The 12796-nt window shown below is 35.0% G+C and overlaps 1 protein-coding gene across 2 annotated transcripts in view; it reads left to right on the top strand.

Moving 5' to 3' along the window:
• Nucleotides 1-11039: 11039 nt before the first annotated feature.
• LOC107587967 (monocarboxylate transporter 6-like) overlaps nt 11040-12796 on the top strand; it is a 17129-nt gene continuing 15372 nt past the window's right edge. The window contains exon 1 of one of the 2 annotated variants that reach the window (XM_016275951.1): nt 11040-11149. The gene's annotated coding sequence lies outside the window, so the exon portion shown is untranslated. Of the gene's footprint in view, nt 11150-11235; nt 11293-12796 lie in introns of those variants that run through there. The other variant, XM_016275952.1, reaches the window with a different exon arrangement.

The following is a 12796-nucleotide window of genomic DNA, read 5'->3' as shown; positions in this document are numbered from 1 at the left end:
GTTTTATGTTTACGCGGCGCGATGCAACGCAACATGTAAAAAGGCAGTAAGTCATTATAATCCGTAATTATGTCCCCACTGGATGCAACAAATGCCTTGTTTATAATGGGTTTTAATGTTCATGTCTCATCGTGCCGGGACACGGCATCACAATATGGTAAGGGGCGTAAACATTTCCGTCACACGCTTGAGGTATTCAGCCAATCACAACGCACTGGATAGCTGGCCAATCACAGCACACCTCGCTTTTTCAGACCGATGAGCTTTGTAAAAAACAACGTGTTTCAGAAAGGCGGGGCATAGAGGAGAAACAATAATGTACAGTATGTGGAAAATAATGTGTTTTTTTAACCTTAAACTGCATAAACACATTTCATTACACCAAATACACAAAATAATGTTCTTTTTAGCAACATCATATGACCCCTTTAAATTGAAAGTTGTTATAAATGTCAGAGCCTATTAAATGTTAAAAATAATGGCTTTCAATTATACTGTAATGTTGAATGGCTATAATTAATAGGTAAAATTGAGAGAAAATGCACCAGCAGGACAAATGAAAAACATTGTAAATATGTTTAGTCATTGTAGTAGTAATAACTGCCTGTTTTTGCAAAAAGAGTTTCATGGCCGGTAAAAATATTTTTGGCCTGAAAATATTATCATGTCACCGGCCATTGGCAGGTGTGGCAAAAAGTTAGTTTTAGGCCCATATATATATATTAGTGCTGTCAAACGATTAATAGCGATTAATTGCATCCAAAATAAAAGTTTTTGTTTACATAATATATTTGTGTGTACTGTGTGTATTTATTAGGTATATATAAATACACACACATCCATGCATATAAGAAAAAAATGTTACGTTTATATATTAAATTATTTATATATTATATAAATTATATGAATATAAATAAATACATGTAAATACACACATATACATGTGTGTGTGTGTTATCGGTACATTTCCATGCTTGAAAATATACAGGTGCAGTAATCCACAAGCAAGCTAAAAAGAACACCTGTTTAAAAGGTTTATCTGACAGCCATCAAATGCTACACAGCAAAATCCCCAGAGTTAAATCAACTCTGCTCAGAGTACATATTGTCCCAAATTACAGAGTGTTAAAGTAACACTGAAGCCGAGTTACCACTGTTGAGGATTATGTGATATGTTTTCATGTCTAAAAGCCTGAGCAGTAGTTGTTCATCTTCAACATTGTTAACAGCAGGTTTTCTTTACTAATGCTCACTCATCAATTAATTAATTGCTTAATTATCCCATTAACTTTAACTCGGCTTCAGTGTTACTTTAACACTCTGTAGATTGGGACAATATGTACTGAGCAGAGTTGATTTAACTCAACAGGGATTTTGCTGTGTAGAGCACTTAATGCTCACCTCCAGAATGACTCAGCACCACAAACTGTATAAAACACAATCTTCAATATAATTCTGTATTAATATTTGAATATTGAAAATTATATTAGTGTACTTTTACGTTTTTTTACTTTAACCCCATAATAGTGGTCACCGGGAGGAGTAGTGGCTATAACTACCAAACATCAACAAAAAAAAATGGTATGAAAAAGCAAAACCTCATGCAGTGTCTTATCATGATGGGATGCTCTGCGCATTGACGTGCAGTCGATTACGGCGGTAAAGATAGTTTGACATTCATTAGACATTCAGGTTTTTTGCCAATTAAACTCTTTGCGGCTTTTATGTTTTGAGCCCAAACTAACTCAGATAGACATAAATATATGCCCTTTATGTTGCACAAGGCTTAATTTCTAGGAATTAAAAAAAAAAAATTAACCATTTAAATTAATTAAACAATTTAACTATGTGACATTACAATATAAAACCAATACTAAAGTGTTCTGGAAAACATACCTGTTATCGCACAAAGCTCCGTTTTTGGAATTACAATTTTATGTTTTTTATAATAATTTTACAATTTTTAATGTATGCAATAATATAAATCCATTAAACGACAACACCATTTGATCTAAAGCTATCAAATCAACTGTACAATATTCAGAATATTATTCACTTTAATGCACAAGGCTTGGTTTTTCAGATTATGCCTTTACTGTTTTTATATATAGCACTGAAACCATATTTTTATTTGTTTTATATACTGTACCCCCCTAAATTAATTAAACTCTGGCACAGTTTGAGATAAAGCTATCAAAACAACTGTAACATATTCATAATATATTCACTTTAATGCACCAGGCTTGGGTTTTCAGATTATGCCTTTACTGTTTTTATATATAGCACTGAAACCATATTTTTATTTGTTTTATATACTGTACCCCCCTAAATTAATTAAACTCTGGCACAGTTTGAGATAAAGCTATCAAAACAACTGTAACATATTCATAATATATTCACTTTAATGCACCAGGCTTGGGTTTTCAGATTATGCCTTTACTGTTTTTATATATAGCACTGAAACCATATTTTTATTTGTTTTATATACTGTACCCCCCTAAATTAATTAAACTCTGGCACAGTTTGAGATAAAGCTATCAAAACAACTGTAACATATTCATAATATATTCACTTTAATGCACCAGGCTTGGGTTTTCAGATTATGCCTTTACTGTTTTTATATATAGCACTGAAACCATATTTTTATTTGTTTTATATACTGTACCCCCCTAAATTAATTAAACTCTGGCACAGTTTGAGATAAAGCTATCAAAACAACTGTAACATATTCATAATATATTCACTTTAATGCACCAGGCTTGGGTTTTCAGATTATGCCTTTACTGTTTTTATATATAGCACTGAAACCATATTTTTATTTGTTTTATATACTGTACCCCCCTAAATTAATTAAACTCTGGCACAGTTTGAGATAAAGCTATCAAAACAACTGTAACATATTCATAATATATTCACTTTAATGCACCAGGCTTGGGTTTTCAGATTATGCCTTTACTGTTTTTATATATAGCACTGAAACCATATTTTTATTTGTTTTATATACTGTACCCCCCTAAATTAATTAAACTCTGGCACAGTTTGAGATAAAGCTATCAAAACAACTGTAACATATTCATAATATATTCACTTTAATGCACCAGGCTTGGGTTTTCAGATTATGCCTTTACTGTTTTTATATATAGCACTGAAACCATATTTTTATTTGTTTTATATACTGTACCCCCCTAAATTAATTAAACTCTGGCACAGTTTGAGATAAAGCTATCAAAACAACTGTAACATATTCATAATATATTCACTTTAATGCACCAGGCTTGGGTTTTCAGATTATGCCTTTACTGTTTTTATATATAGCACTGAAACCATATTTTTATTTGTTTTATATACTGTACCCCCCTAAATTAATTAAACTCTGGCACAGTTTGAGATAAAGCTATCAAAACAACTGTAACATATTCATAATATATTCACTTTAATGCACCAGGCTTGGGTTTTCAGATTATGCCTTTACTGTTTTTATATATAGCACTGAAACCATATTTTTATTTGTTTTATATACTGTACCCCCCTAAATTAATTAAACTCTGGCACAGTTTGAGATAAAGCTATCAAAACAACTGTAACATATTCATAATATATTCACTTTAATGCACCAGGCTTGGGTTTTCAGATTATGCCTTTACTGTTTTTATATATAGCACTGAAACCATATTTTTATTTGTTTTATATACTGTACCCCCCTAAATTAATTAAACTCTGGCACAGTTTGAGATAAAGCTATCAAAACAACTGTAACATATTCATAATATATTCACTTTAATGCACCAGGCTTGGGTTTTCAGATTATGCCTTTACTGTTTTTATATATAGCACTGAAACCATATTTTTATTTGTTTTATATACTGTACCCCCCTAAATTAATTAAACTCTGGCACAGTTTGAGATAAAGCTATCAAAACAACTGTAACATATTCATAATATATTCACTTTAATGCACCAGGCTTGGGTTTTCAGATTATGCCTTTACTGTTTTTATATATAGCACTGAAACCATATTTTTATTTGTTTTATATACTGTACCCCCCTAAATTAATTAAACTCTGGCACAGTTTGAGATAAAGCTATCAAAACAACTGTAACATATTCATAATATATTCACTTTAATGCACCAGGCTTGGGTTTTCAGATTATGCCTTTACTGTTTTTATATATAGCACTGAAACCATATTTTTATTTGTTTTATATACTGTACCCCCCTAAATTAATTAAACTCTGGCACAGTTTGAGATAAAGCTATCAAAACAACTGTAACATATTCATAATATATTCACTTTAATGCACCAGGCTTGGGTTTTCAGATTATGCCTTTACTGTTTTTATATATAGCACTGAAACCATATTTTTATTTGTTTTATATACTGTACCCCCCTAAATTAATTAAACTCTGGCACAGTTTGAGATAAAGCTATCAAAACAACTGTAACATATTCATAATATATTCACTTTAATGCACCAGGCTTGGGTTTTCAGATTATGCCTTTACTGTTTTTATATATAGCACTGAAACCATATTTTTATTTGTTTTATATACTGTACCCCCCTAAATTAATTAAACTCTGGCACAGTTTGAGATAAAGCTATCAAAACAACTGTAACATATTCATAATATATTCACTTTAATGCACCAGGCTTGGGTTTTCAGATTATGCCTTTACTGTTTTTATATATAGCACTGAAACCATATTTTTATTTGTTTTATATACTGTACCCCCCTAAATTAATTAAACTCTGGCACAGTTTGAGATAAAGCTATCAAAACAACTGTAACATATTCATAATATATTCACTTTAATGCACCAGGCTTGGGTTTTCAGATTATGCCTTTACTGTTTTTATATATAGCACTGAAACCATATTTTTATTTGTTTTATATACTGTACCCCCCTAAATTAATTAAACTCTGGCACAGTTTGAGATAAAGCTATCAAAACAACTGTAACATATTCATAATATATTCACTTTAATGCACCAGGCTTGGGTTTTCAGATTATGCCTTTACTGTTTTTATATATAGCACTGAAACCATATTTTTATTTGTTTTATATACTGTACCCCCCTAAATTAATTAAACTCTGGCACAGTTTGAGATAAAGCTATCAAAACAACTGTAACATATTCATAATATATTCACTTTAATGCACCAGGCTTGGGTTTTCAGATTATGCCTTTACTGTTTTTATATATAGCACTGAAACCATATTTTTATTTGTTTTATATACTGTACCCCCCTAAATTAATTAAACTCTGGCACAGTTTGAGATAAAGCTATCAAAACAACTGTAACATATTCATAATATATTCACTTTAATGCACCAGGCTTGGGTTTTCAGATTATGCCTTTACTGTTTTTATATATAGCACTGAAACCATATTTTTATTTGTTTTATATACTGTACCCCCCTAAATTAATTAAACTCTGGCACAGTTTGAGATAAAGCTATCAAAACAACTGTAACATATTCATAATATATTCACTTTAATGCACCAGGCTTGGGTTTTCAGATTATGCCTTTACTGTTTTTATATATAGCACTGAAACCATATTTTTATTTGTTTTATATACTGTACCCCCCTAAATTAATTAAACTCTGGCACAGTTTGAGATAAAGCTATCAAAACAACTGTAACATATTCATAATATATTCACTTTAATGCACCAGGCTTGGGTTTTCAGATTATGCCTTTACTGTTTTTATATATAGCACTGAAACCATATTTTTATTTGTTTTATATACTGTACCCCCCTAAATTAATTAAACTCTGGCACAGTTTGAGATAAAGCTATCAAAACAACTGTAACATATTCATAATATATTCACTTTAATGCACCAGGCTTGGGTTTTCAGATTATGCCTTTACTGTTTTTATATATAGCACTGAAACCATATTTTTATTTGTTTTATATACTGTACCCCCCTAAATTAATTAAACTCTGGCACAGTTTGAGATAAAGCTATCAAAACAACTGTAACATATTCATAATATATTCACTTTAATGCACCAGGCTTGGGTTTTCAGATTATGCCTTTACTGTTTTTATATATAGCACTGAAACCATATTTTTATTTGTTTTATATACTGTACCCCCCTAAATTAATTAAACTCTGGCACAGTTTGAGATAAAGCTATCAAAACAACTGTAACATATTCATAATATATTCACTTTAATGCACCAGGCTTGGGTTTTCAGATTATGCCTTTACTGTTTTTATATATAGCACTGAAACCATATTTTTATTTGTTTTATATACTGTACCCCCCTAAATTAATTAAACTCTGGCACAGTTTGAGATAAAGCTATCAAAACAACTGTAACATATTCATAATATATTCACTTTAATGCACCAGGCTTGGGTTTTCAGATTATGCCTTTACTGTTTTTATATATAGCACTGAAACCATATTTTTATTTGTTTTATATACTGTACCCCCCTAAATTAATTAAACTCTGGCACAGTTTGAGATAAAGCTATCAAAACAACTGTAACATATTCATAATATATTCACTTTAATGCACCAGGCTTGGGTTTTCAGATTATGCCTTTACTGTTTTTATATATAGCACTGAAACCATATTTTTATTTGTTTTATATACTGTACCCCCCTAAATTAATTAAACTCTGGCACAGTTTGAGATAAAGCTATCAAAACAACTGTAACATATTCATAATATATTCACTTTAATGCACCAGGCTTGGGTTTTCAGATTATGCCTTTATTGTTTTTATATATAGCACTGAAACCATATTTTTATTTGTTTTATATACTGTACCCACCTAAATTAATTAAACTCTGACACCGTTTGAGATAAAGCTATCAAATCAACTGTACAATATTCAGAATATTATTCACTTTAATGCACAGGGCTAATTTATCTATTGAAAGCATATGAAAAGTAGAGATGCAAAAGCCTTTAAGTTCCATCTGAAATTTTCTTCTAAAATGAGCATTTGTATCACGCTCCCATGTTTAGGTAAAGCACTTTCACTTTAATGGCAATCAATGTTATTTTCTTTATGAAATGGCTGAATATAAATGTATAATCTCAGGGAAAAAAGGTACAACGCTGTCACTTTGGATGTACCCTAAGGTACAAAAGTAAACAATTTTTTTTTCACATTAACTTGTGCATATTAATACTTTAAAGTTCCCGTGAACTGGAATTTGCAACCGGCTTTGCTTCAGTGCTGTGACGTATTTCCAAGTGACACTAAATAGAGAGCAGGGTTTTGTGTTGGCACACCTCCTCTCCATCTCTCGCTCACAGCAGACTAAGGGTTGGATGTTTTTTTGTTTTTTTTATAGTTCCATCACATAAACATACAAGGCAAGTATAAGGCAATGTCATACAGTTTAAAGCATGTAAAACAGAAAAATAAAAAATTGAACATATATAAAAAAAATATTAACAAAATAAAAATACCTGTATAAAAAAGCACTATATAACATTACGGCAGTTACATAAATATGAAAAGCTTTAGAATTGGTATTGTTTTTATAAGCTTCTTATTTTGTGATATCATATTAGAAAGAGTTTCAAAATATATTTTAAGACCAGTGTTACAAAAGGTAATATGATGGTTTATTTTTATTTTTATATATTTTTTTTACTTGTATATAAAGCTTTGATAAGATAATTAACAGAATAATAATTTTGTTTATCAGAAAAATTATGGGTTTTAAAAACCATTTAAAATATCATGAAGTTGTAAATTGAGGGCTTTGTTTATTTGTAGGTCTATTTTAAAGTCAACCCTAAATGAAATAGAAAATCGCCAATAGAAAAATAAATGTTCAATATCTTCAACTGATATGTTACAAAAGGAACACTTATCACAAACACCATGTGTATATCTGTTAACAGCGGCATTTGTAAGATGACATAATTATTAAAGTTCTTGTTACTTTATTATAAAAAACAATATTTATATGGTAATATCCAAACGCTATGCCATGGCATACAAAGAGGTTTAAGTCATATTGATTGTATGTATTCATTACTGTATATAAAAACAATAAAGGCATAATCTGAAAAACCAAGCCTTGTGCATTAAAGTGAATATTATTTAGATATTTTTATAGTTGTTTTGATACCTTTATCTCAAACGGTGTCAGAGTTGAATTAATTTAGGTGGGTAAAGCATATAAAACATGTGAAAAATATGGTTTCAGTGCTATATATAAAAACAGTAAAGGCATACATCTGAAAAAAAACAAGCCTTGTGCATTAAAGTGAATAATATTCTGAATATTGTACAGTTGGTTTGATAGCTTTATCTCAAACTGTGTCAGAGTTTAATTAATTTAAGTGGATACAGTATATAAAACATGACAAATATGGTTTCAGTGCTATATATAAAAACAATAAAGGCATAATCTGAAAAAACAAGCCTTGTGCATTAAATTTAATAATATTTAGATATTTTTATAGTTGTTTTGATAGCTTTATCTCAAACTGTGTCAGAGTTTAATTAATTTAAGTGGGCACAGAATATAAAACATATGAAAAAAAATGGTTTCAGTACTGTATATAAAAACAATAAAGGTATAATCTGAAAACCCAAGCCTTGTGTATTATAGGGAATAATATTCAGAGTATTTTTATTCCCTATATGCATAATCTGAAAAAAACAAGACTTGTGCATTATAGGGAATAATATTCTGAATACTTTACAGTTGGTTTGATACCTTTAGATCAAATGGTGTTGTCGTTTAATGGATTTATATTATTGCATACATTAAAAAATTTACAATTATTATAAAAAACATAAAATTGTAATTCCAAAAACGGAGCTTTGTGCGATAACAGGTATGTTTTCCAGAACACTTTAGTATTGGTTTTATATTGTAATGTCACATAGTTAAATTGTTTAATTAATTTAAATGGTTATTTTTTTTATTTTTAATTCCTAGAAATTAAGCCTTGTGCAACATAAAGGGCATAGATTTATGTCTATCTGAGTTAGTTTGGGCTCAAAACATAAAAGCCGTCATCATGCGATTGGCGACACTGTCATGTTATCACGTCAGAGTCCGATAGCGTGTCAAAGGGGCACTGATTAAGAAATCATAACGTAGTTTATAAAGTACACTCACGAGTTGTGTCTAATGCATGCATCCTCTCTCTCTTTCTCTCTCTCTCTCTCTCACTCTCTCTCACACTCTCTCACTCTCTCTCACTCTCTCTCTCTCTCTCTCTCTCGCTCTCTCTCTCTCTCTCTCTCTCGCTCTCTCTCTCTCTCTCTCTCTCGCTCTCTCTCTCTCTCTCTCTCTCGCTCTCTCTCTCTCTCTCTCTCTCGCTCTCTCTCTCTCTCTCTCTCTCGCTCTCTCTCTCTCTCTCTCTCTCGCTCTCTCTCTCTCTCTCTCTCTCGCTCTCTCTCTCTCTCTCTCTCTCGCTCTCTCTCTCTCTCTCTCTCTCGCTCTCTCTCTCTCTCTCTCTCTCGCTCTCTCTCTCTCTCTCTCTCTCGCTCTCTCTCTCTCTCTCTCTCTCGCTCTCTCTCTCTCTCTCTCTCTCGCTCTCTCTCTCTCTCTCTCTCTCGCTCTCTCTCTCTCTCTCTCTCTCGCTCTCTCTCTCTCTCTCTCTCTCGCTCTCTCTCTCTCTCTCTCTCTCGCTCTCTCTCTCTCTCTCTCTCTCGCTCTCTCTCTCTCTCTCTCTCTCGCTCTCTCTCTCTCTCTCTCTCTCGCTCTCTCTCTCTCTCTCTCTCTCGCTCTCTCTCTCTCTCTCTCTCTCGCTCTCTCTCTCTCTCTCTCTCTCGCTCTCTCTCTCTCTCTCTCTCTCGCTCTCTCTCTCTCTCTCTCTCTCGCTCTCTCTCTCTCTCTCTCTCTCGCTCTCTCTCTCTCTCTCTCTCTCGCTCTCTCTCTCTCTCTCTCTCTCGCTCTCTCTCTCTCTCTCTCTCTCGCTCTCTCTCTCTCTCTCTCTCTCGCTCTCTCTCTCTCTCTCTCTCTCGCTCTCTCTCTCTCTCTCTCTCTCGCTCTCTCTCTCTCTCTCTCTCTCGCTCTCTCTCTCTCTCTCTCTCTCGCTCTCTCTCTCTCTCTCTCTCTCGCTCTCTCTCTCTCTCTCTCTCTCGCTCTCTCTCTCTCTCTCTCTCTCGCTCTCTCTCTCTCTCTCTCTCTCGCTCTCTCTCTCTCTCTCTCTCTCGCTCTCTCTCTCTCTCTCTCTCTCGCTCTCTCTCTCTCTCTCTCTCTCGCTCTCTCTCTCTCTCTCTCTCTCGCTCTCTCTCTCTCTCTCTCTCTCGCTCTCTCTCTCTCTCTCTCTCTCGCTCTCTCTCTCTCTCTCTCTCTCGCTCTCTCTCTCTCTCTCTCTCTCGCTCTCTCTCTCTCTCTCTCTCTCGCTCTCTCTCTCTCTCTCTCTCTCGCTCTCTCTCTCTCTCTCTCTCTCGCTCTCTCTCTCTCTCTCTCTCTCGCTCTCTCTCTCTCTCTCTCTCTCGCTCTCTCTCTCTCTCTCTCTCTCGCTCTCTCTCTCTCTCTCTCTCTCGCTCTCTCTCTCTCTCTCTCTCTCGCTCTCTCTCTCTCTCTCTCTCTCGCTCTCTCTCTCTCTCTCTCTCTCGCTCTCTCTCTCTCTCTCTCTCTCGCTCTCTCTCTCTCTCTCTCTCTCGCTCTCTCTCTCTCTCTCTCTCTCGCTCTCTCTCTCTCTCTCTCTCTCGCTCTCTCTCTCTCTCTCTCTCTCGCTCTCTCTCTCTCTCTCTCTCTCGCTCTCTCTCTCTCTCTCTCTCTCGCTCTCTCTCTCTCTCTCTCTCTCGCTCTCTCTCTCTCTCTCTCTCTCGCTCTCTCTCTCTCTCTCTCTCTCGCTCTCTCTCTCTCTCTCTCTCTCGCTCTCTCTCTCTCTCTCTCTCTCGCTCTCTCTCTCTCTCTCTCTCTCGCTCTCTCTCTCTCTCTCTCTCTCGCTCTCTCTCTCTCTCTCTCTCTCGCTCTCTCTCTCTCTCTCTCTCTCGCTCTCTCTCTCTCTCTCTCTCTCGCTCTCTCTCTCTCTCTCTCTCTCTCTCTCTCTCTCTCTCACTCTCTCTCTCTCTCTCTCTCTCTCTCTCTCTCTCAGTCCCGCGGGCCACAGGGCAGGAGCGGGCGTGCGGTCAACAGCAGCTCAGACGAGGACCACTCAGCGTCGAGTACAGATGTCATCTACCTCGTAAAGGTGAGGGGAAAACACATTGGTGTTTATTTGGTCGCATTCAGCCGGACATAATAACCTGCTGGCTGAGCGTAAATGAAGCAGGCGTGGCGTCTTTATCTTTTGACCTCAGCTTTATTTGCGTTATTAGGATTTGCGGTATAAAGGTGAGATATCTGATGATCTAGATACTTTATATCGTGAATCAAGGCACTTTTAATTGTGTTATGATAAAATGATTTAATACTCGCGCTGCGCGCTGTGCCAATATGAAACATAACCGATAGCCTGCGGCGCGTTCAAGTTCTGGCTTGTCAAGCCGCTCTCATGGAGACAGGTGAACACAATATCAAGCGTATGAACGAATAAAAATCATCGTCGAGACTGTTACTCCAAACGCGTAACGGTCCGTGCAGGTGCTTTTCGGGAACTGATAGCGTTATCTGCGCGTGATGCTGTCGCCGGTGAACGTTGGCTTATTATTATTACAATGGAGCATAAGAATAAATAAGAAAAAATAAGAATTATAAAACGTTCTCGTAGTCGTAAAGCTACATTGTAGGCTACTGTCAAACTTATGCTACGTCAAAACAAGTCACATTAATTCGTCGTGAATCAGAACAATGCAGACAGGTTGTTTTGTCCTGGTGTATCATAAAGAGACATAGCTATATGGTAAATAGGATCTAACGCAGTGTAATATGATGAAGTAGGCCTATGAATAAAATTCTGTTTCAAAGGTGAAGTGAATATGAATTTAAAAATGGACAGTCAAAAACTAATCCTAACCTTAAGTCCAAGTCAAAATGAAATATTTGCATACTTACACAGCATTTCTTATTTTTTTGCATGTTTGTCACACTTTAATGTTTCAGATCATCAAACAAATTTAGATATTACACAAAGGTAATGCAAGTAAATACAAAATGCAGTTTTTAAATGATGATTTCATTTATTAAGGGAAAAAAGCTGTCCAAACCTACATGGCCCTACGTGAAAAATTAATTGCCCCCTCCTGTTAAATCATGAAAGAACTGTAATTAACCACATTATTTTAGAAAGCTGAGTTAAATTTCAGGAGCCACACCCAGACCTGATTACTGCCAGACCTGTTGAATCAAGAAATCACTTAAATAGAACCTGTCTGACAAAGTGAAGCATGCTTAAATAGCAACACATTATGCCGTGATCTAAAGAAATTCAAGAACAGATGAGAATAAAAACAGTTGACATGTATCAGTCTGGAAAGGATTATAAAGCCATTTCTAAGGCTTTGGGACTCCAGTGAACCATGGTCAGAGCCATTATCCACAATTTGAGAAAACTTGGAACAATGGTGAGCCTTCCCAGGAGTTGGCGGCCAACCAAAATTACTCCAAGAGCACAACAACGACTCATCCAAGAGGCCATAAAAGAACCCAGAACAACATCTAAAGAACTGCAGGCCTCACTTGCCTCAGTTAAGGTCAGTGTTCATGATTCAACAATAAGAAAGAGACTGGGCAAAAACGGCATCCATGGGAGAGTGCCAAGGCAAAAGCCACTGCTGACCAAAAAGAACACAAAGGCTCGTCTCTCATTTGCCAAAAAATATCATGATTATCCACAAGACTTTTGGGCAAATATTCTGTGGACGGTTGAGACAAAAGTTTAACTTTTTGGAAGGTGTGT

The sequence above is a fragment of the Sinocyclocheilus grahami genome, unplaced genomic scaffold, assembly GCF_001515645.1.
Source record: "Sinocyclocheilus grahami isolate Dianchi unplaced genomic scaffold, SAMN03320097.WGS_v1.1 scaffold97.1, whole genome shotgun sequence".
Classification (NCBI taxonomy): domain Eukaryota; kingdom Metazoa; phylum Chordata; class Actinopteri; order Cypriniformes; family Cyprinidae; genus Sinocyclocheilus; species Sinocyclocheilus grahami.
This window is presented reverse-complemented; position numbering and strand designations above follow the sequence as displayed.